We start from the raw sequence: 25,202 nt of genomic DNA, 5'->3' as shown, positions 1-25,202 counted from the left end.
AAAGGGAAAGGCCTCAGGGGAGGTTTAGGTTGGACAGGAGGAACAATTTCTTCCCCAGAGAGGAGAGTTGTCAAGACCTGGTCCAGGCTGCTCAGGGCAGTGGTGGAGTCCCCATCCCTGGAGGGGATTGGAAGCCATGGAGAAGCGGCGCTGAGGGACTCGGTTTAGCGGTGGCCAGGCAGTGCTGGGCTGGCAGTCATACCTGATGATCTTAAAGGTCTTTTGCAAGCAAAATGATTCTGTGATTCTCTGCAGAGAGCTCAGGGAGATGAGGAGGAAGAGCACAGATGGGCAGAAGCTGGAGATGGGCCAGGCTTTGGCCATAGTAAGAGGTGCAAGCAGCACATGGTCTGGCATGGGGTAGGACAGAGCCAGGCAGGCTGCTGGACCCACTGAGGGGCAGGTGCAGCATGAGCTACACTGCCTGTGAGCTCCTCTGTGTGTGTGCCAGCAGCACCCAGGTCTGAAGGTCACTGCTCTCCTTGGGGGCCAGGTCACAGTGACAGACACCACCTTTACAAAAGGACTTCTGTCCCTGTTTGACTTCATGCACCTCTTGCATGACCCAGGGCTGCTCCAAGCCTCCTGCAGAAGGAAGGTAGCTCAGAAGCTGGAGTTGAGGCAAAGAGACCATGCAGGAGTCCAGCTTTTATTGGATGCTGCTCATGGACCAGACTGCAGGGAGCCTGGACCTGCCGCTGCTGATCACCGCTGGGACCTCCTGGGTGTCGCTTGTAGAGGCAGAAGGGATGTGGTGGAGCACCAAAGCCCAGCCAGGCTCCTGGTCGTGGCCTGAGCCCCTGCTCTAGGCTGGGTAGAAGCGCTGCAGCAGCTCCTTCTTGTTGACTTTGCCCATCTGGTTTCGTGGGATCTCCTCCACCACGATCAGCTCGGTGGGGATGGTGTATGGAGCCATGATGTCCCTGCAACACAGCAGCACAGCCCAGTATGGCCAACCAAGACCAGCACTTCCAGCCCAGCCTGAGCCCTCCCAAATGCTGCAGACCTGAATGTGCTGCAGAACTCTGCTCCAGGAGGCCCTCCAGAACTCTGCTGTGGGGTGCCAGCTCCCAGGGTAGCCCTGCAGCAGCTTGTCTCTGGAGGGACCCAGGAAATGGATAGACAAGGAAATGGCTTCAAGTTGTGCCAGGAGAGGTTTAGGTTGGGCATGAGGAATGGTTTCTTCCCCAAAGAGAGGAGGGTTGTCAAGGCCTGGCCTGGACTGCCCAGGGCTGTGGTGGAATGGTCATCCCTGGAGGGTTTTTAAGCGGTGGAGCTGTGGTGCTGAGGGACCTGGTTTAGAGGTGACCTGGCAGTGCTGGGTGATGGTTTGACTCTGTGATCTTAAAGGTCTTTTCCAACCTAAACTGTTCTCTGATTCAGTGCAGAGAGGCAGAGCTCATCTCCAGCCCAGTCCCTGCCCCTGTCTCCTGGGAGTATTTTGGCCCCACACCACAGATCAGCTCCAGGCTGTGCTGCTCCTGCCTTTGCTCCCTGGTTGCACCCAAGAACTAACTCATTGCTTGCTGGGGTTGGGGGGGTGATGAACCCTGTTACTGGTACCTGGCTCTAGTACTGCCTGTGCTGGGACCCCTTTGTCTGCCTGCAGGCAGCTGCCAGTTCTGCCACGCAGCAGCCTGTGAGCACAGCACCCCAGAACACTGACCCCTGCCTCCCCCTCCAGGAGGGGGCACGGAGAGCCTTCAGCAAGCGAGCTAGAGGCAGATCCCTGGTGTGGGCTCAGCAGTCCTCACCATCAGAGATGAGAGGGGAGGACAGATGGATGCTGGACCTTCCCACGTGTCCTGGTGCCAGTCCCCCGTTGTGTCACCTCCCTGGGCACATGCTGGTGACATGCCAGTGACTTGTAGCCCACGGGAGGTCACCCCGGTGTGGGAGGGAGCCTGAGCCCCGAGCATCGTCCCCGTGCCCTCTGCAGAGCGCAGCGGGGGCTGCTCTCCTGCCTGCTGCCGCCTGTGTGTCACCAGCCTGGGGCCGTGCCCAGCGCCGGCAGCGTCCTGGCACTGACTCTAATGCGAGATGCCAGGTCTGCTGAGAGCCCTTCAGCCGTCCCCCGGCCCTCCTCCCCTGCCTGCCACCAGCGCCCTCTGCCATATGGATCCCTCCGAGCGGGGCTGGCGCTGGAGCCGGCAAGCAGCATCGGAGGCGAAAGCCACAACGAGAATCGCGCTGAAGAGGGACATGTGTCTCCTGCCAGGCAGGGCGAGAAAAGCGGCCAAAGGAGCCTAACTGACGTGAAAAATAAAGGGCAGAGACAGGGAAGAGAGGCTGGAGCGGTGCCTGCAGCCAGAGCCGGGCAGGGAGCAGCGGCTCCGGCCCCGCCAGGGATCCTCGTCGGAGAGGGTCCTGTCCTTGCTCTCCTCCTGTCTGCCCACTGAGCTGGGGAGGGCAATGGGAACGGATGTGCAGGGACAAGGGGGAGCCACCTGGGATGGGGAGCACGTGTGGGGCTGAGCAACACCCCCAGAGCGACACCCAGGTGGCCCACAAAATGCAGCCGTGGGTGGTGGGTGAAGGGAGCTGCTGGATTCACCAAGGTCCCTGCCAGGAGGCTCAGGGATCAGCAGCCAGAGCACAGCATGGGGAGCAGGACTCTGGATTGCCCTCCGTTGCTCCTGGCTGGTGCTCAGACCAGGGAAGGTCACAGAATCCCAGTGTGCTTGGGGTTGGAAGGGACCCCAGGAGATCACCCAGTCCAACCCCCATGCCAAAGCAGGGTCACCCACAGCAGCTTGGCCAGGATCACAATGCCCAGGTGAGTCTGGAATCTCTCCAGAGAAGGAGACTGCACAACCTCTCTGGGCAGCCTGCTCCAGGGCTCCAGCACCCTCACAACAAACAATTTTCTCCTCATCTTCACACTGAACCACTTGAGCTCTAGTTGGTGCCCACTGCCCTTTATCCTGTCACTGGGCACCCCTGAGAAGAGTCTGGCCCCATCCTCTTGCCCCCCACCCTTTAGCTCTTGCTGAGCATTGAGCAGATCCCCTTCTCAGGCTGCTCTTCTGCAGGCTCAACATCCCCAGGTCTCTCAGCCTTTCCTCCTCACAGAGCTGCTCCAGGCCCCTCGGCAGCTTTGTAGCCTCCACTGGACTCCCTCCAGCAGTTCTCTGTCTCTCCTGAACTGGGGAGCCCTGAACTGGACACAGTCCTCCAGCTGTGGCCTCAGTGGGGCAGAGTAAAGGGGGATGAGAACTTCATTCAACCTACTGGCCCCGCTCTTCTGAATGCACCCCAGGACCCCACTGACCTTCTTGGCCACAAGGACACACTGCTGGCTCTTGGGCAACTTGTCCACCAGCACTGCCAGCTCCTTCTCCACAGAGCTGCTTTCCAGCAGGTCAGCCCCTCACCTGTGCTGGTACAGAGAGTTATTCCTCCCCAGGTGCAGGACACTTGCCCTGGGTGAACTTTATGGAGTTCCTCTGTGCCCAGCTTTCCAACCTGCCCAATGTCCTTGGTGGAGCACCAGACTCTGTTCCAGTCTGCTCAAAGGGGCACTAGGAAAATCAAACAGCTGCTGGTGGCTGTGGCTTTATGACCAGCAGTCAGGGGCTTAACAAATGAGCACAGTGCAGGAGGGACATCCCAGCAGGGGCTTGGCCCAGCCACCCATCTCAGTTTGGTTTCTCTGCTTGTCTTGCCCTCCAGCATGGCTGTTTCAGAGGAGCAGCCCCCAGCCAGTTCCCCCAGCTGTGATTCTTGCTAATCCAGGGGAACTCTTTCACTGGCTGCTGCACAGCCCCTGCTGAAACAAGTGCTCCTGCTGCCTGCAAAGCAGCTCCAGCCTCACCAAAAATATCTGCTGCCTGAAGGAGGGGTTTGCCAGCAAAAGGGAGAAGCTGCTGTTTTGCTGATGGAGTATGAGTGACAAACCCACTGATGCTGCTCCCTGGGGCCTTCCTTTTCATCCTCCTGTGGCTGCTGCCCCAAACTTCAGCACAGGCCACTCACTGACCCAGCTGAATGAGGGGGGGTTTGGTTTCCATGCCAAAACTCTGATGGATCCAAGCAAGGTCCATGAGCTCTGTTGTCTCCTCTGTTTCCAAATCCCATGGGAGAGGTGTCTGGGACTAACTGGGGACTGGGCTGAGCTGGCTTCCAGTGGGCAGACAAGTGAAGAGCTGAGGGGAAAGCTGAGCCAATGTTCTTGCTGCTGAGAAGACAAGAGAAGCTCAGAAGCTTCCCCTGTCTTGGTGCTTGCTCTGTGCTCTCTGCTGGTGACTGGGCTGTGGGGCAAGAGCCACTTGGCTGTGCTGTGTAGGTCATTTATCAAAGGCACTTTTGGGGTGAGAAGTCCATTTATTTCCACTATCTCCTGCACTTTATGACCTCCTTTTCTCCATTCCCAGAGCCTGAGGCACTATAGAATCAGAGAACTGTTGTGATTGGAAAAGACCTTGAAGATCACCAAGTTGTTAACCCAGCACTGCCAGGTCACCACTAAACCAGGTCCCTCAGCACCACATCTCCACAGCTTCCAAACCCCTCCAGGGATGGGGACTGCACCACTGCCTTGGGTAGTCTGGGCCAGGCCTTGACAACCCTCCCCTTTTTGGGGAAGAAATTGTTCCTCATGTCCAGCCTAAACCTCCCCTGCTATGATCTGAGGTCGTTTCCTCTTGTCCTGTCCCTTGTTCCTTGGGAGAAGAGACCAACTCCCACCTGGTTCCAGCCTCCTTTGAGGCAGTGGTAGAGAGCCTCCTTTTCTCCAAGCTGAAAACCCCCAGCTCCATCAGCTGCTACTCACCAGACCTGTTCCCCATCCCCTTCCCCAGCTTCCCTGCCCCTCTCTGGACATGCCCCAGCACCTCGACATCCTGCTTGGAGCGAGGGCCCCAAAACTGAGCCCAGGATTGAAGGTGTGGCCTGGCCACTTGCTGCCAGCCACCCGTTCACCTCTGACATGATCCTCCTGAGGGTGCTGCAGGCTCTGTGCCCATGCCATGCCCTCACCCTGCACTGCCTGGTGGCATCTTACCTGGCCCACTCCTTCAGCTCCTTCACCGAGAGCATCTGGCCCTTGCGCAGCTGCACAACGGCGCTGACCCGCTGGCCCCACACCATGTCTGGAGGCCCAATCACAGCTACATCTGCAGAGGGAGCAGAGGACCTGGCCTGAGAGACCTGACTCACATCTGGGGCCAAAGAGGGGCAGAAGAAGGGCTTCAGCAGCTCTGGCAGGTGCCTGCTGCAGCGCTGTGCAGGGAAGAGCAGAGTGTGGAGTGTGGACATCTCCAAGGAGAGAGCTTTCCACCAGGGAAGTTCCATGGTTAGAGTGAGGCAGTGTGACCAGCAAAGAATGAGAGGCACAGAGTGATGTGGAGCCAGGGGCACCACTCCCCTCTCCTCACACAGGGTGATGCACAAGGGCAGGACAGGTTTAGTGAGAGTCTCCTCTCCCAAATCAGATGGGAGCTGCTGCTGACTCCGCACCCGGCCGCAGGCTTCCCGGGACGGACGTCACAGCAGGATTGAAATGCAGCCTGCTCAGACCCAGCCTTTCCTACCCTGCCCACTGGGGAGAACCTCCAGGAGTGAACCCAGGGGCAACTTCCTGCCAGCCAGAGCTGTGGGCAGGGGCAGCAGGGAGGAGCAGGGTACCTGTGATGTGAGGGTGTGTGAGCAGATGGCGTTCCACCTCCAGGGCGCTGATTTTGAAGCCGCCGTTTTTGATGATGTCCACGGAGGTGCGGCCCTTGATCCAGTAGACACCGTCCTTGTAGGCTGCTGTGTCTCCTGAAAAGCAAAGTGGGCTCCATCACAGGCTGTCCCTTCACTTCTCCTCTGCTTTTCCTGCAGATGTGACACTGGGGTGATGCCTAGGGCGGGTGCTGAGCTCAGCTCCCTGTATGGGCACGCAGCTCAGCCCTGAGCACCTCTGCAGAGACCCCAGGGAGGGGGTGTCAGCCTTCCCCATGTGACAGCCTGCTCCTGGGGACATGCTGAAAGGGGACAGCCACTGCTTTTCTGTGGAGAGAAAGGGAAGAACAAAGCTGTGCTCCCAGGACTGCTCTAATATGGAAGCAACAACAATCCGAGCCAGTGCTGCAGGTGGCTGCATTCCCCAGCACCAGGGAATCAGAAGCACTGACTGGGCTGGGTTGGCAGGCACCTTTCAAGGTCATCTAGTCCAGCACCCCTGCAGTCAGCAGGGACCTGTGCAGCTAGAGCAGGCTGCCCAGAGCCCCAGACAACCTGACCTGGAATGGTTTCAGGGATGGGGCATCTCCCACCTCTCTGGGCAACCTGGGCCAGGGTCTCACCACCCTCAGCATAAAAAATGTCTCCCTTCCACCTAGCCTAATCTCCCTCTTTTAGTTCAAACCATCACCTGTCACTACAGGCCCTGCTCCAAAGTCTGTCCCCAGCTTTCTGACCAGCCCCTTTAAGAACTGAAAGGCCCCAAGTTCTCTGCAGGCAGCCACAAGCCAAAGAGGCTCCAGCTGCTCAGCTCCCTCCTCATCTTCCTGCAGTCACTCACACAGAGACCTCAGTTGTCCCTTCCTGGTAGGATGTAGGATGACTTCTTCTTGACCTTTGCCATTGCAGACTCCATCACATAGTCCCCAGCTTCACCTTCCTCCCACCCACTTGCCCATGTCAGAGATGAGACACTGACCTCCAGCAGCTTGTGAGAGCCACAGCAGGTCTCTCCCAGCAGCTCCAGCACCACGTGTGTGCCCCGACCACAGCCACCAGCTCCTACTACGCCTAGGAGCGCCCCTTGCTCTGGGGACTACCAGCTGGTCACACCACTGCCTGCAGAGGGGACCTTCCCCACTCCTGCATGACTCCCACTGAGAGAAAGATGAGGGAGGACACTGAGGCCATCCTAGCAACACGTTGGATGGGACCTGTCCTTCCTGTGGTGGGGAGAAGGCTGTGGCAGGTGTGATCTGGTAATTAGCTGAGGCTGGGATGATTGAGGAGCAGGGTCATGTCAGCACAACCTGGCTAAATGCTTAACAAGCTGCTGCACTTTGATAGCTCCTTAAGATGATTACTCACATCCTGCTAATGGAGCCTTTGCCAAGCGGGAGGAGAGGAGGGGGGGGGGTGCCGGGGACCTCATGTTTCCATTTCAGAGCCTTGATGGCAGCACCATGGGGGGCCCTTAGCTCTAACCGCCCCCACCCCATGCCTCCCTCTCCATCCTCCCCTTAACGATGTGTGCTGCCATTGTGTCCACACACCGGCCCCGCTCCCTGCTGAGGCTCCGCTCGCAGACCTCATTTTGCTCCAAGGTGGAGATGAGAGAGAGATTGGCAGTGAGGGAAAGAGGTTTCCAACCAGGCCAGGGCGATCTGGCACTGCTGGGGCTGCAGGAGTTCTCCCCCAGGCACTCCTCTTGCCCACCCCACCCCTAAGTGTTCAAAATCTGGGCAACCTGAGCAGCCTGGGGTCCTGCCAGGGAATGAGGTGTTGGGGACATGTTGGATCTTTGAGGTCTCTTCCAATCTTACTGATTCTATGATTCTATGACTCCTTCTGGCCTGCCCAGTGCTGCTTTGGTAACATCTGACAGCCCAGGTACCATGGGACATGTCCATCAGCTACACAGCTCAGGACCCTCCCCCCAGTTTCCAGCTCCCCTCCAGTACACCACAGAGGCTGCAGGTGGTGTGTACAAAGACAGCACCCAGAGATCACACACACAGAGTCACCAAGGTTGGAAGAGACCTCAAAGATCATCAAGTCCAACCTGTCACCACAGACCTCATGACTAGACCATGGCACCAAGTGCCACATCCAATCCCCTCTTGAACACCTCCAGGGGTGGTGACTCCACCACCTCCCTGGGCAGCACATTCCAATGGCTAACAACTCTCTCTCTGGAAGAACTTTCTCTGCAGTGTCAGAGCAAGGAGAGCCTCAGCAGCCCTGGAATCTGGGCTGTGCCCCAGAAGAGCCGTGTCCCCACTCGGCTGACACGTGCCACAACGCTGAGCAGCTCATCCTGCTCCCTTCAGCCAGGCAGTGATTCATGGTTCCTGGGCTTGCCTGCCTGCCTGCAGGCACTCTCCAGCGTGTTGGAAGCTGGCTGGAATACCCTGAAGCCCTGGGAGCGTTTGCAGCTTGTGCTCTCCGGGTGTTTGGCTGCTGGGGACCGAAAGGAACTCATGACTGAGGTGATAAACTGCCTTCTGTGGCTGGTGTCACTGTGGAATGTGTGAGTGACACAGGACTGGGGAGTGAACATTAATTAAAAGGTGGCACTGGGGGACTGCAGAGCCATGAGCTATCAGCTGGGAGCTCAGGAGCTGCTTAATCCAACACAGAAGACAGGGAGAGGAGAGGGAATTCAGACCTGGCTCACTGGCACACAGCTCCTGTACTGCTCTTCAGGATTTAAGCATAGGAAAGCTGCCCTGCTCTGCTCCCTGGAACAGTCCCAGGCACAGGTCCAGGGGATGGTTGGGTCCAGGAGACAGAGCTGGGTGGGGGCAGGAGGTTTCTCTGCACCAAGGTCTCCTGGTGTGAAAGCTGCATCTCATTCTCCTTATCTCTCCTTACAGAGACTGAAGTCACATCCCCATGTGTCCTCAGTCTGCCAGTGCACATTTCTCTGGCCCACTGCCTTCAACTGGTGGCTTTTGAAGGTTCAAAGGCTCTTTCTTTTCTCCTCTGCCACCACAGATGACTTCTCCTGAGCCTGTTTGCAAAGCAAACTGTGAGGGCAGAGCCTGTCACTGGGGCCTCATCCCTGCCCCACTCCCATCCTGAGCAGGACACACAAGCCCCAGCATTGCCTGGCTCTCATCCCACCTCCAGCAAGGGAAATCTCCATGCTTTGCTTGCAGCAGTGGGATTTCAAGGCATGGCTGTACCATAGCCAAACACCTGAGCTGGCAGCAGCCTGAGTCCCAGTGCCATGTGAACTGTCTGTTCTGGCCTCACAAACTGTGCCAAGGCTATGCAGGTGCTGAGCTGCAGCCCAGGCTTGTTAGACTGGGCACTGTGCCCAGGGCTGGCTCAGCTGGGCAGCAGCTGGAGCCAGGCTGGCTGTGGGCTCATCCTCAGGAGCAATCCTGCCTGGCCAACATCAGCATCTCTGTGTGGTCCTCATCAGCATCTCTGCATGGACATCAGCAGCAGCTCTGCATGCCCACTGCCAACACCCTGCACGCTCATCGCGAGCATCACTGCAGGGACATCACCAACACCCCTGGGAGGCCAACACCAGCCCCTCAGCCCCTCGGCCCCAGCTCTGGCAGGAGCCAGGGTCTGCTCACTTCTGCCCAGGCAGACATGTCCCACACTCAGGGCAGTGCTGCAGCCAACTGCAGAATGTGCTTTCTGGAGGAGATGTTTCCCACTTGTACCCCACACAGCCAGGGGCAGGAGGAAGAGCGATCGCAGACTGAGCATGGAGAGGAAGAGGAGACTCCCTCTTTGCCTCTCACCTTCCATCCTCGTGCTCCCCCCAGATGCCATCATGCTTGTCACACAGACCCCTCCAGCCCCATGGCAGTGGGCCCAGCAGGTGGCTCAGCATGATTACAGTGAGCACTGTGAGCTGCTGGGGCCAGCTCTGTGATTCCCACCCCCAGCCTCTTGCTTTCTGTCTCCTCTCCCCTGTCGAGCCGAGCATCAGGGCCATGCTGTCACTTCCCATGCTGACAGGACAGAGCACGCTCCAGGGGGCTGCTGTCCACTGAGGACAGCCACATTACCCTCTGCTCTGTGCCATCTGCTACCAGCCCAGCACATCAAGACAGCAAGAGCACAGCACCCCCCAGTACAGCACAGAGCTCCCTGCCTCCCAGGCCGGCAGGGGTTTCCTGGGCCAGTGGGACCAGTTAAAAGGATGCTGTCGATGACCCTCCCAACATGCTGCCTTTGAACAGAGCTGCTGAGTGTCACTTCCAAACCTGGCCCTGCACCAAGGGCTTGTGGCCAGGGTTGTGCCCATCTTGGGTGTCCTGATGTGATCCTGCTCCTGAACCACCACCTCAACTGCCTGTGCTGTCATTTGAACATCTCTCTGTGCAAACACCTGAGGACAGGGCTCCCTTGAGTCAAGTTTGTCCAGGAGCTCCAGGGCTGATGTGACTGAAGGGGAGCCCATCCTCTTGCTACATCAGCCCTGGGACACTTCTGCCTCTGGAGCTGCCTGGTCATGCTCTTGGTGGCAGAAAGACTGACATGAGCTTGCTGCAGTGAGACAATCTCAGCTGGAGAATGGTGAACCCCAGGAACACTCTATCACCTCTCCATCTTCACTCCCAAAGCCTTTCTCTTCCTCCTCCTTCCCAGCTCCCCAGGGAGCTGGCTGACTCCCTATCCTTGGAAGTGTTTAGAAGAGGCAGAGATGTGGTGCTCAGGGACATGGTTTAGCACCAGACTTGGTCAAGTTAGAGAATGGTTGGACTCAATCATCTTTTCCAACCAAAAGGACTTGGTGATTCCATGATTCTCTGGCAGCAGGGTCAGGGCAGCCATGGCCATGCTCAGGCACTCGGCACAGAGCCACGAACAGCAATTCCTGCCTCACAGAGGCGGCTGTGCGGGGAGGGAGATTTTGGCTGATGAGAAGATTATGGTCTCTGACACCACATCTCTGCCTCTGCTTGCCCAGACCACCTCCAGCCAGGCTCCTTTCACCAGACAAAGCACCCAGCAGCAGCAGTCCCTGTGGTCTGTGGCTCAGCTGATGCTGCTGGGGTCGTGGGATTATTGTTTCCCTGACAGCAGGCACCGCTGCTGCCTCTGGATTCATTTCAGGATGCTCAGTGGGCATCTGCTCTGAGACACGTGGAAGGATCTGCTGAGCTGCATACTGAGCAGGAGCTGGGGTGAGCTGCACTTGGCCACAGGTTCAGACAATCACAGAAGATCATTAAGGTTGGAAAAGCCCTCTTAGATCATCGAGTCTGACTGCCAACCCAGCACCACCATGCCCACTGAACCATGTCAAAATGACAGAATCACAGACTGGTTTGGGTTGGGACCTTGCAGATCATCTGGACCACCCCCCCTGCAGTGAGCAGGGACATTTCCAGCTACAGCAGGTTGCTCAAAGCCTCACCCAGCCTGGCCTGTTGCATACCTACAACTCCCTGAAAGCAGATTGGAGCCAGGTGGGGGTCGGTCTCTTTTCTCGAGGAACAAGCCACAAGGCAAGAGGAAACAGCCTCAAGTTGCCCCAGGGGAGGGTTAGGTTGGACATGAGGAGCAATTTCTTCCCCAAAAGGGTTGTCCAGCTCTGGAACAGGCTGCCCAGGGAAGTGGTGAAATCAGGTGGAGTTCCAGGGCTTCACAACTCTATTGAGGAAGAAACTGCTCCTCATGCTCACCCTAAGCCTGGCCCAAATGAGCTCCACAAGCAGCTCCACTGCCATGGAGACCCTACTGCCAAACTTGAACCCCAGGGATTTCTGCAGTGAGGCCCTTCAAGTTGCAAAATCCTTGTTGCAAAGGTGAAGGGGCCCTCATGATTCTGCCCCTCCTCTGAAGAGCAGAGACCTCCCTGTGGTAACATGGTGCTTGAGCTGCTCTCCCAGGACCTGCTGATTGAGAGCCTCTTTGCTCCCCAGAGCAAACCAACCCTGGAGCTCCTGCTCCCAACACCCTCATCCACAGGGTCAGCTTGTTCCTGGGCAAACATAGCAATGTTTCTTCATCAAAGGTGTCAGGAGCAAACATTTGAACCAACTATTGACCAAGAGAGCACTTTGGCTGGAGAAATGAAATGCAACTTGGAAGAGCTCTGAGAGAGCACAGGCACCCCAGGACACGGGCTGCAAGGTCTGCAAACTGAAGCCATGCAGGCTGCCACCACCACAAACAGAGACTGGCCCAGGAGGGTCGTGTCCAGTGGGGCTGGCTGGCTGCAGAATAGCACAGAGTCAAGCAGGTTGGAAGAGAACTCCAAGATCAGTAAGTTTGCAGATGACACCAAGCTGAGGGCAGGTGTTGGTCTGTCAGAGGGCAGCAGATCAGATGGTGCTGGGTGATAGGTTGGACTCGATGGTCTCGAAGCTCTTTTCCAACCTGGTTAATCCTATTCTATCCTATCATCAAGTCCAACCTATCACCCAACCCTAACCAATCAACTAGGTCATTTCCTCTTGTCCTATGGCTTGCTCCATGGGAGAAGAGGGCCTTGCTGTGATGCTGGTGATGCTCCACCCCTTCCACGCTGGACACCTGCTCTTCCACCCCTTGCACACTGGACACCTGCTCTTCCACCCCTTGCACACTGGACACCTGCTCTTCCGCTCCTTGCACACTGGACACCTGATCTTCCACTCCTTGCACACTGGACACCTGCTCTTCCACCCCTTGCACACTGGACACCTGCTCTTCCGCTCCTTGCACACTGGACACCTGCTCTTCCACCCCTTCCACACTGGACACCTGCTCTTCCACCCCTTCCACGCTGGACACCTGCTCTTCCACTCCTTGCACACTGGACACCTGCTCTTCCACCCCTTGCACACTGGACACCTGCTCTTCCGCTCCTTGCACACTGGACACCTGCTCTTCCACCCCTTGCACACTGGACACCTGCTCTTCCGCTCCTTGCACACTGGACACCTGATCTTCCACCCCTTGCACACTGGACACCTGCTCTTCCGCTCCTTGCACACTGGACACCTGCTCTTCCGCTCCTTGCACACTGGACACCTGCTCTTCCGCTCCTTGCACACTGGACACCTGCTCTTCCACCCCTTCCACGCTGGACACCTGCTCTTCCACCCCTTCCACGCTGGACACCTGCTCTTTCACTCTTCCCAGAGCCTTTAAGGCTCTTTTTCCCCCCAACTCCAGGAGGAATCCCCTGCTGTCACCTGCTGTCCTGGCATGGTGATCCTTCATTTCCAGAGATCCTGAGTGAGGAGCTTGCTCTCCTGCATTCCTGTACCTGGAGAGCTGCTGCTTGCTGGGGGCTGGGGCTGGGCAGGCTCCCAGCTGGCAGATCCCCGGGAAGTGCACTGGGAAGCAGTTGGAATCATCGCTCTTTGCTCTTCCCTGGTGCCTGTGAGCCCAGGATCTCCAAGCACAACGATCCAGAGGGTAATTAGGCAGAAAGGGGAACATCTGGCAGGACAGTGTCGGGGTGAGAAGGGCCTCGCTGGATGCTCACACCTCGGAGCAGTGGGCAGGAGGTTGTGCATCCATCTCTGCTCTTCCCTGGGATTAACTCCTTCCTGCCTCCTGCTTCCCCAAAATGGTTGTTAGAATAGAATAGAATAGACCAGGTTGAAAGAGACCTTCAATATCATCCTTGCTCCCTCAGCCTCTCCTCACAGGGCTGTGCTCCAAACCCCTCACCAACTCTCTTGCCCTTCTCTGGACATGCTCCAGCAAGTCAACCTCCTTCCTAAACTGAGGGGCCCAGAACTGGACACAGGACTCAAGGTGTGGCCTAACCAGTGCAGTGTACAGGGGCACAGTGACCTCCCTGCTCCTGCTGGCCACACTGTTCCTGATGCAGGCCAGGATGCCATTGGCCCTCTTGGCTGCCTGGGCACACTGCAGGCTCATGTTCAGCCTACCATCAACCAGCACCCCCAGGTCCCTCTCTGCCTGGCTGCTCTCCAGCCACTCTGACCCCAGCCTGTAGCACTGCCTGGGGTTGCTGTGGCCAATGTGCAGAACCCGGCACTAGGATGTGTTCAATCTCCTGCCCTTGGACTCTGCCCATCTGTCCAGCCTGGCAAGGTCCCTCTGCAGAGCCTCTCTACCCTCCAGCAGATCAACTCCTGCCCCCAGCTTGGTGTCATCTGCAAATTTACTGCTGATGGACTCCATGCCCTCATCCAGATCCTCAATGAGCACAGGGCCCAGCACTGATCCTTGATACATCTCCACGAGGGACGGAAGCCTCTCCCTCCCTCCCTCTCTCTCTCCCTCCCCCTAGGCACTGAAAGCTGCATGGCTAGATCCCCCATCTGCTGCCATGCATCACACACACTTCACTCCAGTTTATTAGCTGGAATAAATCATAAATATTTCATCCTGCAGGGGCGGCGCTGGGCGGCGGAAGGCGCAATCCATCACCCCGGCACCGCGCGCCCCGCCGCCCCGCCAGCAGCTTTCCAGCCTATTAAACAAGATGGATACTGAGTGCTGGGATGGACTACGGGGGGGGACACCCTTTATTTATGGAGCACTGGGAGAGAGAGGGCACCCAATGCCTGGTGTCAGGAGGAGCTGCTCCTGTGAGCCCCTCGCACCGGGGCGGCGCGACCGGCAAAGCCTGGAGCGGCGAGAGGCAGCGCCCTGCCCCGGGCGCGGCGCAAGGGGAGAGGATGGTGTGGCAAAGAGGACCCAGGCTGCAGCCTGAGCTGCCCAGGGGCACATACAGGACCTGGGGGTCCTGAACAAGGGGAGAGGATGGTGTGGCAAAGAGGACCCAGGCTGCACCCTGAGGTGCCCAGGGGCACATACAGGACCTGGGGGTCCTGAACAAGGGGAGAGGATGGTGTGGCAAAGAGGACCCAGGCTGCACCCTGAGCTGCCCAGGTGCACATACAGGACCTTGGGGTCCTGAACAAGGAAGGGGAGCTCCCACTCCAGGCTGCAGCCTGAGCTGCCCAGGTGCACATACAGGACCTTGGGGTCCTGAACAAGGAAGGGGAGCTCCCACTCCAGGCTGCACCCTGAGCTGCCCAGGTGCACATACAGGACCTTGGGGTCCTGAACAAGGAAGGGGAGCTCCCACTCCAGGCTGCAGCCTGAGCTGCCCAGGTGCACATACAGGACCTTGGGGTCCTGAACAAGGAAGGGGAGCTCCCACTCCAGGCTGCACCCTGAGCTGCCCAGGTGCACATACAGGACCTTGGGGTCCTGAACAAGGAAGGGGAGCTCCCACTCCAGGCTGCACCCTGAGCTGCCCAGGTGCACATACAGGACCTTGGGGTCCTGAACAAGGAAGAGGAGCTCCTGCTCCAGCCTGGACTGCATGGATGGATCAGCAGAGCCACGGCAGAAAGCTCCCAGCCCAACCCTGCTCAGCACCCCACGCTCAGCACACAGAGAGGAGAGCCCAGTGCTGCTGGAGCTCCCATGAGGTGGCTCCTCAGGGCTATAGGAGCGGCTGTGTCCAGAAGCACTTCCTGGAGTGCCAGGATTTAGCTACTCCTTGAAGCTCCAGGCTCTCTTTAATGCCACACCTTGCCTTCCCTTCTGCCCACTGTGAAAGTGTTCTCCAGCTCAGCAGAGGCCAGGGCACCTTTCCAGAGCAACCCCAGCGCTTCTGCCCATCCTCCACCACATCCTACTGCCTGGGGTACTGCCACCCAGACTTCACTCCTACATTCTTGTTACTATTTCATGAATGCCCCTACGAACAGTCGTTACCTCCCCACCACCTGAGGTGCAAAGATCATGCAGTTCAGCGAGGGTGACACAAAGCAGCTCTGAGCACAAGCTCAGGCCCTTGGCTGCTGCTCTCTCCATGCCAGAGCTGACAGAAATCCCAGAACCAGCCCAGCAGAAGCAGGTTTCCTATGGCAGGAACTTGTAGATGGCTGCAGGTCAGCCCCTAACTCAGGAAACCAACCTCACCCACAAAAGAGAGACTTTGTCTCTCCAAGCCACATCTCCTTTCAGAAGCAACAGCAGCATTGCAGCTAGCAACATTCTGGCTGCATATGAGAATCATAGGATTGGTAAGGTTGGGAAAGACCTTTACAATCATCAAGAAACACCCCAGCACCTCAATGTCCTTCTTGGAGTGAGGGTCAGTCACAGGAGCATATCATTAGGGTGCAGCTGTTGAGACTCCTCTCTCCTCTCTCCTCCCCTCCTGTGACATGCTCCAGAGGCAGTGGCAAGAAGGTCTTTGGGACCATGACAGGTCTCACCACTGCATCTGTGCAGAGTGGGAGAGATGTGCAAAGAGCACAAGTCTGAGATCTCAGCTTTACCCCTTGGATCCAGACCAACAGGGATGTTCTGGGGCTCCCTTTTAAGTCAGAAGAGGGTCCAAGTAGCGGCAGCACAGGTGAGACCAAGGGCTGTCTCTGGTTACCTCCGATGCTGGAAGGCTTTTCCTGCCACATGTCCCTGCTGAAGCAGCTGGGGATGTTGGGCAGAAGCAGAAGAGCAGAGCAGGCTGGAGCCAGCCTTTGAGAGCAGCCTGGTTCAGAGAACATGTGTGCTGAGGTGCTGGTGGGATGAGGGGTGAGCAGGGAGAGGGGATGGCCCTCCAGCAGCCCAGGCAGGCAACCTGTGAGACCTGGACACGTGCTGCTACCCAACCTGTGAAGGATCCAAACCCCAGAACTTCAGAGGTGCTAATTAGTGTTAATTAGCTACAATTTGTGCTGGTAACCTCTGTTCTTGGCCAAGATGGCTGCCAGTGGTGACAAACATTCTTCACTGCCATGCAATAAATCAAGCTGAAGTTGTTCTGTTCCTTAGCCCATCATTTAGCATCTCATTAACAACATCTCTGTACATCCATCACCGCTGCTGGGGCTGCTGCAGTCCCCTGCACCAGAAAGGCTGTCCCCAGTGAATCCCAGCAGCACAGCAGAGGGACTGGGATCACCAGGTCACCAGGCACTGGTGGCTCATCAGCTGATGTATGCCCAGTAGAGTGCAAGCAGTAGGGCTGGGGAAGGGATTGCCCCCACTGTACTAAGCACTGGTGAAGCCACAGCTTGAATACTGCACTCAGTTTTGGGCCCCTCACTCCAACAAAGACATTGAGGTGCTGGAGCAGGTCCAGAGAAGGGCAAGGAAGCTGGTGAAGGGTCTAGAGCAAAAGCCTTGTGAAGAGCAGCTGAGGGAACTGGGGTTGTTGAGCCTGGAGAAAAGGAGGCTGAGGGGAGACCTTCTGGCTCTCTTCAACCCCCTGGAAGGAGGCTGGAACCACGTGGGGGCTGGTTTCTTCTCCCAGGAAACAAGCCACAGGACAAGAGGCAATAGCCTCAAGTTGCCCCAGGGGGAGGTTTAAGCGGAACATGAGGAACAACTTCTTCCCCTTGAGGGTTGTCAAGGCCTGTGCCAGGCTGCCCAGGGCAGCGGTGGAGTCCCTGTCCCTAGAGGGGTTTCAGAGTCATGGAGATGTGGTGCTGAGGGACATGGTTCAGTGGTGACCTGGCAGTGCTGGGTTAATGGCTGGACTCAATGGTCTGAAAGGTTTCTTCCAACCAAAGCAATTCTCTGATGCTATGGACAGGCAGGGCAGCTTGGAGAGGAGCTGGCTGCTCCCCTTGGGTGTCCCATCAGCTGGTACATGGTGTCAGAACCTGGTGCCCTCCAGGGAGGTGATGGGTTTCCTAGCAAACCCCAGGCCAAAGCTTCCTCAAGATCTGAAGCAAGCTCTGCTTCAGCTCCTAGGAAGGGAGGGAGACCTTCACTGCCTGGTCAGACAGAGGGGGCTGGATGGTGGTCTTGCCTGCCAGATCTGTGCAGTCAGCAAGCTCAGCCCAGCACGGGGAGGGTTGCTCTTGCCTTCTCTGCAACCCCAGCAGCGCTGGGGTGAGCTCTGTCAGGAGGTGAGGATGTCCTCAGACAAGGATGTACTGAGGATGGTCCTGGCTGCTCCCACACCTCCCCTTACAACACCATCAGAGAGCAAGAGGTGGCTGTCACACTTCCCAGGCCGCTGCCCACTGAGGCAGAGCAGGGTTTGGAGGCTGTTACGGATCCCTACCTGCATGAAATCTGGAGGTAATTGAATGGCTCAGGAGAAAGAAAATCAATTCACCAGAAGGTTTGTTTACAGCTCTTGCCACCAGCAGCCCCCCCAGCAGCAGCTCCAGCAGCAGGAGTACCTGCAAAGCACTGCTTATTTACATAATCAAATTGCCAAGTGGATTCACTGCTCAGGGGTGTCCTCCCCTCTCCCTGCCCAGCTCCCATCAGCACTGCTGGCAGGCACAGACCCTCCAACTGCCACAAAGGCTGGGACTAAGAGGTGGGGGGATGTAGGTAGATGTTTCAGTGTAGAATCATAGAATGCATCAGTTTGGAAGGGACTCTCAAAGGTCATCTTGTCCAACGCCCCTGAAGTGAGCAGGGACATCTTTAACTACATCAAGCTGCTCAGAGCCCCAGGCTTGACCTTGAATGTCTCCAGGGAGACACTCCACCACCTCCCTGGGCAACCTGTTACAGTGTTCTGCCAGCCTCATAGTAAAGAACTATCTTCCTAATGTCCAATCAGAATCTACCCTGCTCTAGTTTAAAACCATTGCCCCATGTCCTGTCACTACAAGCCCTTGGGAAAAGCCTCTTCCCCAGCCTTCCTGTAGTCCCCTCCAGGTACTTGAAGGATGCTCTAAGGTCTCCCCAGAACCTTCCCCTCTCCAGGCTGAACAACCCCAACTCTCTCAGCCTGTCTTTAGAGGAAAGGTGCTCCAGCAAGCAGACAGAAGGGGTTAAACAACTGACTCCCCACTCTCCAAGCATCTCCAGAGAACCCTGAAGCATCCAGCAGGGTGGGGAAGGTGGGGGGGGAAAAAAAGGCAGGAAAAGCAAAACCCCAACAACCCAGCTGAGAATGAATTCCTGTCATGCAGCAGGGAAGTTTGTTTGTATTCCAGAGGCAGCAGCGCTGAGGCTGCTGTCAGAGCCACGCTGGGAGAAAGGGCAAAACCCTGCCGAGATGAAAGCGCGTGAAGCACGGGAACAGCCTCCCCTGGCATTTACACCTGCAGAAAAACCAACACCCAAACACTCAAGGGCATCTCACAAAGAGCTGTGCTAATAAGGGCCTCCTTCCCGTGCTGGGGAGATGGAGTGGAGCCGGCGACGCTGGCAGCACCTCCGGGAACCCGCAGGAGAAAGCTGCAGATAAGACTCGAGTCTGATCTCAAGCCAGTAATCCTCAGCTGCCTCCTCCCAGCTCTGCTTCCACTGAGGGGACAGGGAGTTGGGGCTTGCTGCTGGAGAAGTTCAGCTAACCCTTGTCTTTGTTGATAGGCACCAGAAGAGGTGAGGGAGTGCCCTGCTGCGAAGCAGAGAAGCCGCTGGCAGTGCCGGTGGACGGCAAGCTGCCCATGAGCCAGCGGTGTGCCCTCAAGGCCAAGAAGGGCAATTGGCTCCCCTGGAGCATGAAGTATGTGGCCTGCAAGTCGAGGGAGGGTCTCCTGCCCATTTACTGTGCCACATCTAGAGTCCTGTGTCCAGTTCTGGGTTTCCCAGTCCATACAGAGAACTACTGGAGAGTCCAGTGGAGGCTACTGGAGCTTCTCTGTGAGGAGCAAAGGCTGAGAGCCCTGGGGCTGTTTAGCCTGCAGAAGAGCAGCCTGAGAGGGGATCTGCTCATGGCTCACCAAGAACTAAAGGATAGGGGGCAAGAGAATGGGGCCAGATTCTTCCCAGTGGTGCCCAGTGAAAGGAGAAGGGGAAAAGAGCACAGGCAACTACAGGACAGGAAAGATACAGGTTGGTTTTGGTCCAATCTGCATGAAAACAGGCTATAAGCCCATGAAGCCATGAGACTGCACCAGTGAAGCTGTAGTGGATACATAAGGTAGAGTCTTGGTTGTGTATCAGTCTTGATGCTTGGGCTCTGCACACAAAGTCAAAGATGAAGGATTCACCAGCAGGAGCATTTCTGGTGCCGGCTCCTTATGCCCATGCTGACTGGGACAGGCAGGAGATGGGCACAGAACATCTGGTGGCTTCCTACTTTGTAAGCTGTGAAGCTCACCCCATCCTTGGCACCATTTCATGCTCCTTCACAGACACAGGATGTTCTAGGTGAATGTGAAGGGCTGGTTTAAGGCTGCCAGTGGTGTTGGCAGCCCTCGAACGCCCACAGATGGACAGAGCTAGCAGCTTCATCTGCAGACACATTAGGGGAGCTGGGAAAGCATCATCCACTACATCTCCTCCAAATGTCAAACCCTCTCCCACCCCCTGCAAGATGGGCATCCCACCATGCCCAAAAGGCCAGCAGGTATTGGCTAGCTGATACAAAGGCCCATCAGTATTGTTTCAGGGCCATGGGGACTCCTGCATATTGTCCCTGCTCCAACCTGGCATCAGACCCCCCTGACGTGACATATGCCAGCAGACAAAGTCCTGAGCACCAGCTTTCAGTCAGAAGAGGACAGCACCAAATGGAGCAACACAAAATCAGACTTCAGCAGAGCCTGGCAGCACTCTGGGTCCTGCCTGCCCTTGGCAGAGGTGCTGCATCTCCTTTCTGGGTACACCCTGAGCACGTAGCTCAGCAGGAGCAGGAGCTTCTCCAACGCTTTAGCACATCACAGACCTAAAGGACAAGCAGCAGATGGAGATGCTGCACCCCTTGCTCCAAGGGTGCCTTAATACTCTAATGGGTAACAGGAGACAAACCAGCAAAGCCTTGGAAAGTTTCTGCCTGCCAGGCAGCCAAGACTTTGTAGGTCATCATTAGCAGGAACTCATGGGTGACTGATAACGACACAAGCAGGCTGGGTGGAGGGCAGCCCCCCTTGCTGCCTACAGCCAGCATCACTGCAGATGGGTTTGCCCAGAGGACAAGCCAGAGAAGAAAATGGGTAAGTAAAAAGGGAAAACTGCACATTAGCATTTAAATATTTATCAAAATCCCTGCAGACAACAGAGATGAAAACAGAAAACCCAGAGACTAATAAATAAGTAACAGCTCCGAGGTGTGGCAGCCCCCAGCTCTGCCATCCTGCTGCTGAGGCTGGTGACCATACGTGCAGGGCTGAAAGCATCCACTGTGCTGCTAAACCACCAGGCTAAACCCCTCTGCTGCCCTCCACAGAAGAGCTGAGGGATCAATTACACCTTAGCTAAAGACAGCACCACCTCTCCTTCCCAGTGCTGTGACCTGAACCAGCCTCTGGTGGGCCGCATTATTAAATAGAGCAGAGATAATGATGGGAGGCTGTTGACTAAGAGAGGCAGTGGTGGGATGTGGGGTGAGATATCTGCCTTAAACTGTTTGCTTCAATATACAGCAGCCTGTACTTTTGCTTTCAGCATAATAGCATTAGCTGTAAGTAAATATCTTCTCAATTGTCTCGAGGGAAACCCAGAGGGAAGGCTCTTGTTGAAAGTAAAGAGCCTCTCAAGGCCAAGGATGTTCAAGCTCTCTGAACTTGTTAGAACCCAACAAAACACCCAACCAAAACCTCACCACGTCACAGTGCTTGGTCCTGGGCTAGGAAGGAGGGAACTTCTCATAGATCACAGAACAGAATCACTAAAGAGAGAAAATACCTCCAAGATCATCAAAGCCAACCATTAACACAGCACCGCCAGGTCCCTCAGCACCACATCTCCACAGCTTCCAATCCCCTCCAGGGATGGGGACTCCACCACTGTCCTGGGCAGCCTGGGCCAGGCCTTCACAACCCTCATCTTTCGGGGGAAGAAATTGTTCCTCATGTCCAGACTAAACCTTCCCTGGTGTAACTTGAGGCCACTTCCTCTTGTCCTGTTACTTGTTCCTTGGGAGAAGAGATCAACCCCCACCTGGCTCCAACCTCCTTTCAGGTAGTTGTAGAGAGCCAGAAGGTCTTCCCTCAGCCTCCTTTTCTGTAGGCTGAACAACCCCAGTTCCCTCAGCTGCTCCTTACAAGACTTATTCTCCAGACCCTCCCCCAGCTTTGTTGCCCTGCAGACCTGCCCCAGCACCTCAATATCCTTCCTGGTCTGAGGGGCCCAAAGCGAACCCAGTATCTGAGGTGTGACCTCACCATGATCCCATCCTCTGCAAGACTGATCAGGGATCCCACAAGATGGTTTGATCCTGACCCTTCTCTTCAAGGTCTTAAATTTTGCTCTGGAGAAGACACACTATTTATCCAGCCACAGACAGCCACTGGGAAAGGCTTGCCAAGGATCCAGCAGGCTCTGCTGAGTACCATGGGAAAGACAATAGTTCAGGCCACATCTTCACCACCTCCTCAGCCCAGTCCTCCACACCCACTTGTTGCCTTGCAACTCTCCTGCTAAATCTTCCCCTACATGAGACAGTTTCAAGGCCCAGCTTGACAGGGTGCTAGGCCATCTCATTTAAATGATATTCTTACCCTGAAAGCTTGGGCTGGATGATCCTTGAGGTCCCTTCCAACCTGGCATTCTATGAATCTTCCCACAGGCTTGCAGGGCTCAGCGTGATGCTTCTCCAGCATAACCCAGCTGGAGCTGCAGCCAAAACTCTCTCTGTGAACCCGTGGGATGGGAAGAGTCAGAATCTGAATGAGCTCCTCTCCCTTCAGTGCTGCTTGAAAGGTAAAAGCCAATGGAGATGGAGAGGGAAGAGACTGGATTTGGGGTGCCTGCTATTCCCAGGGCCTCTCAGCTGGGGTGCAGTTGCTCCATGCCTTGGAAAACTGGACTCAGCGTAGCAGAGGTTCTCAAACGAGTACAGGGCTGGCATCCGAGATGCTCGACACAACTAGAGCAGAACTCGGTAAACAAATCCTGTGCCAGGAGCTGCTCTCATTTACAGCTACAGAAATCCCAAGTCACTCTCAGAACTGCTGCAAACATCAGTCAAGGGAACATGAGGTTTCATTTTACCGTGTCCTGCTGACCCCAAGACTTCCAGCCATTGGGCAAACCTGGCAACATCATCTCCTCCAGGAGGAAGAACAAATACTGAGGCAGGAGGCAGCAAATGAGCATTCTCTCTCCAGCTGATAAAGGGATCTTTACACAGGGCTGGTAAAGCAGGCACCATCTTCAGGTTTTTCACGTCTAGAAACATCTCATTGAAGAGGGTTGGGAAGAAACAGGGTCTGGCTGCCCAGTAGATGCCTGCACCCTCTGCACCTGCCTCATGAAGACCCAGTAGGATAGCCTTCCTCAAGCACAGAGGGATGTGTTTGGGGCACACTTGGCATTTTGGGGGGTTGGAGAGGAACTTAAGATTCCAACCACAACCTAACATCTCCCTGTACACAACCATTAGATGATGCCCCTAAGCACCTCATCCAAATGTCTTTTGAACACCTCCAAGGGATGGTGACTCCACCACTGCTCTGGACAGCCCGGTCCAGTGCCTGATGATACTTTTGGTGGAGGGACTAATACCCAACTCAAACTTCCACTGGTGCAACTTGAGGCCATTTCCTCTTGCCCTATAACTGGTTCCTTGGGAGAAGAGACCAACCCCTCATCTGGCTCCAACCTTCTTTCAGGGAGTTGTAGAGAGCCAGAAGGTTTCCCCTCAGCTTCATTGTCTCCAGGCTGAACAATCCCAGTTCCCTCAGCTGCTCCTCACAAGACCTGTCCTTTAAGCCCTTCACCAGCTTCCTTGCCCTTCTCTGGACCTGCTCCAGCACCTCAATGTCCTTCTCATTTGTGGGAATGTCACAGCTTAAGCTATGACACCTTGAGCTATGACAGACCCAAAAAGAAACCCCTTCACAGCCCATCCTTGGAGGAAGGGCTTCCAACGCTTCATCCTTGGGCTTCCCAACCTGGTGAATCCCAGCAGCAGCAGCAGCAGATGCTAATTAAGGAATCTGTTTCCTGAAGAAGTGAATTTGCATTAACTGGATTTGTGACTAGGAAAGACACAGCAAACAAACAGAGAACCTGCAGATTGGGATGCTAATGAGCTGCGTTTCTATTTATAATCAGCCTTGATCAGGCTGAAGCCGTTTCTGTTTCAGGTGGCACTGCTACACCCACCAATGGAAGCAGCTCCCTGCCAGGGAAACACCTGCTTGTCTCCAGGGACCAGCAAGTGCCAGGGAAAAAGCTTATGCTGGAGGGACAGGGTGTGTGTTGATCACTCCTCCTGCCCCTTCTCCTAGGAGACCAGCCCAAGAGGAGGAATGGCTTGGGTCTGGCCAGGGATAACCTGCCCAGGGTGTTTCCTACAAACAGCCTATTTCTCTGCACTGGAAAACTGCAGGGAGCTTTGCTTTCCCCATGAGAAGTGGTGGGGTGGAGCTCTCTCAAGAGTCAGGGCTGGGAATGGCACAGATCTGTGGCTGGTGCCAGCAGTGCTAACCAGCCAGATGCTGGAGAGCTCCATCTGCTGTGGTGAGGTGGGTGGGGGTCTCTTCTCTCCAGTAACAAATAACAGGACTAGAGGAAATGGCCCCAAGTTGCATCAGGGGAGGTTTAGGTTGGATATTAGGAAGAATTTCTTTTCTGAAAGAGTGGTCAGGCCTTGGATCAGGCTGCCCAGGGAGGTGGGGGAGCCACCATCCCTAAAGGTGTTCAAAGAATGTGTACATGGGGACATGTTTTAGAGGGCAGGGTGATGTTGGCCTGATGGTTGGACTTGATGATCTTAGAGGTCTTCTCCAACCTTAATGATACTATGATCTGAAAAGTACAGACAGACACCAGAAGGTTCCTGAAACCAGCCTGAGACAGTCAGTGGACTTCTCCCCTTGATCTGGGACCCATGGCTGCAGCAAGAGCAGGTCCCATTTCTGGAGCAACCTGGGAACTGCAGCGTTGAGCAGGATGCTCTCAGCTAAGCCAAGGCCTGTCCTCAGCACCCCAGTCTGTAGATCATGGTGGAAAGCCCTGAGCTGAGAGCAGGGCATGTTCAGCAGCACCGACAGATGTGCAGCATGCTGCCGACCGGCCAAGCTTGGCAGCGTCTGAAAGCCTGCCAGAACTGATGGCTGCTTCTCATTTCTCCTCATGATGTCTTATTCCAGAGCTACTGTTTTGGTTTGGTGGTTGGTTTTTTTTTTTTCAAATCCTTCCTGGAACTCCCTCTTTCACTGCAGAACATCCAGAAGGAAGAAAGAGATAAACAGGTCCACGCTGTTCTCCCGCTAAAGCCTTCCGCAACGGCATGTGGGAAGTCTTTTGGGTCACAGGAATTCTTGTCCACGGGAGTTTGGGTGGGGTTGAGACCTGAGTGAAGGGATCTAGGCAAAATTCAGTGAAGGAACAGGACTCAGCAGTGTGAAAACCAGCTTCAAAGGTGTTTTAAATGCAACTTAAAGAAAGAAACTTAAAGGATATGAGTCATCACTTTGAGCTGTGCATCAAACAAGTTAAATAACTCTTACTTTCTTAACAACATATTAATCAAAGTGCATTGATTCTTGAGTCAGATCCTACTCCCAACAAGCTTTCTATCTTCTCCATCCTGATGCATGCATTAAGAGAGTTTTATTCTGACAGATACAATATAGCAATCAATAAAATCTTATTATATGGAGCTGAGATACATGGATTTGTTGCAGGATTTATGCACTGCTCTCAAACCCGGTGCTATTTCATGTCTCAGCCTTAACCTGTAATTGAAAATAAATCTCCCTGAATACACC

At 55.6% G+C, this 25,202-nt stretch overlaps 1 long non-coding RNA gene across 1 annotated transcript; it reads right to left on the bottom strand.

Annotated features, from left to right (window-relative positions):
* Positions 1-648: 648 nt before the first annotated feature.
* LOC128898145 (uncharacterized) lies at positions 649-5,757 on the bottom strand. Its single transcript, XR_008462724.1, has 3 exons — positions 5,626-5,757; positions 5,003-5,114; positions 649-923 (listed from the first exon to the last, which is right to left on the bottom strand). It is a non-coding gene; the product is annotated as an uncharacterized LOC128898145 (long non-coding RNA).
* Positions 5,758-25,202: the final 19,445 nt, after the last annotated feature.

Source organism: Dryobates pubescens, chromosome 19 (assembly GCF_014839835.1).
Source record: "Dryobates pubescens isolate bDryPub1 chromosome 19, bDryPub1.pri, whole genome shotgun sequence".
NCBI lineage: Eukaryota > Metazoa > Chordata > Aves > Piciformes > Picidae > Dryobates > Dryobates pubescens.
This window is presented reverse-complemented; position numbering and strand designations above follow the sequence as displayed.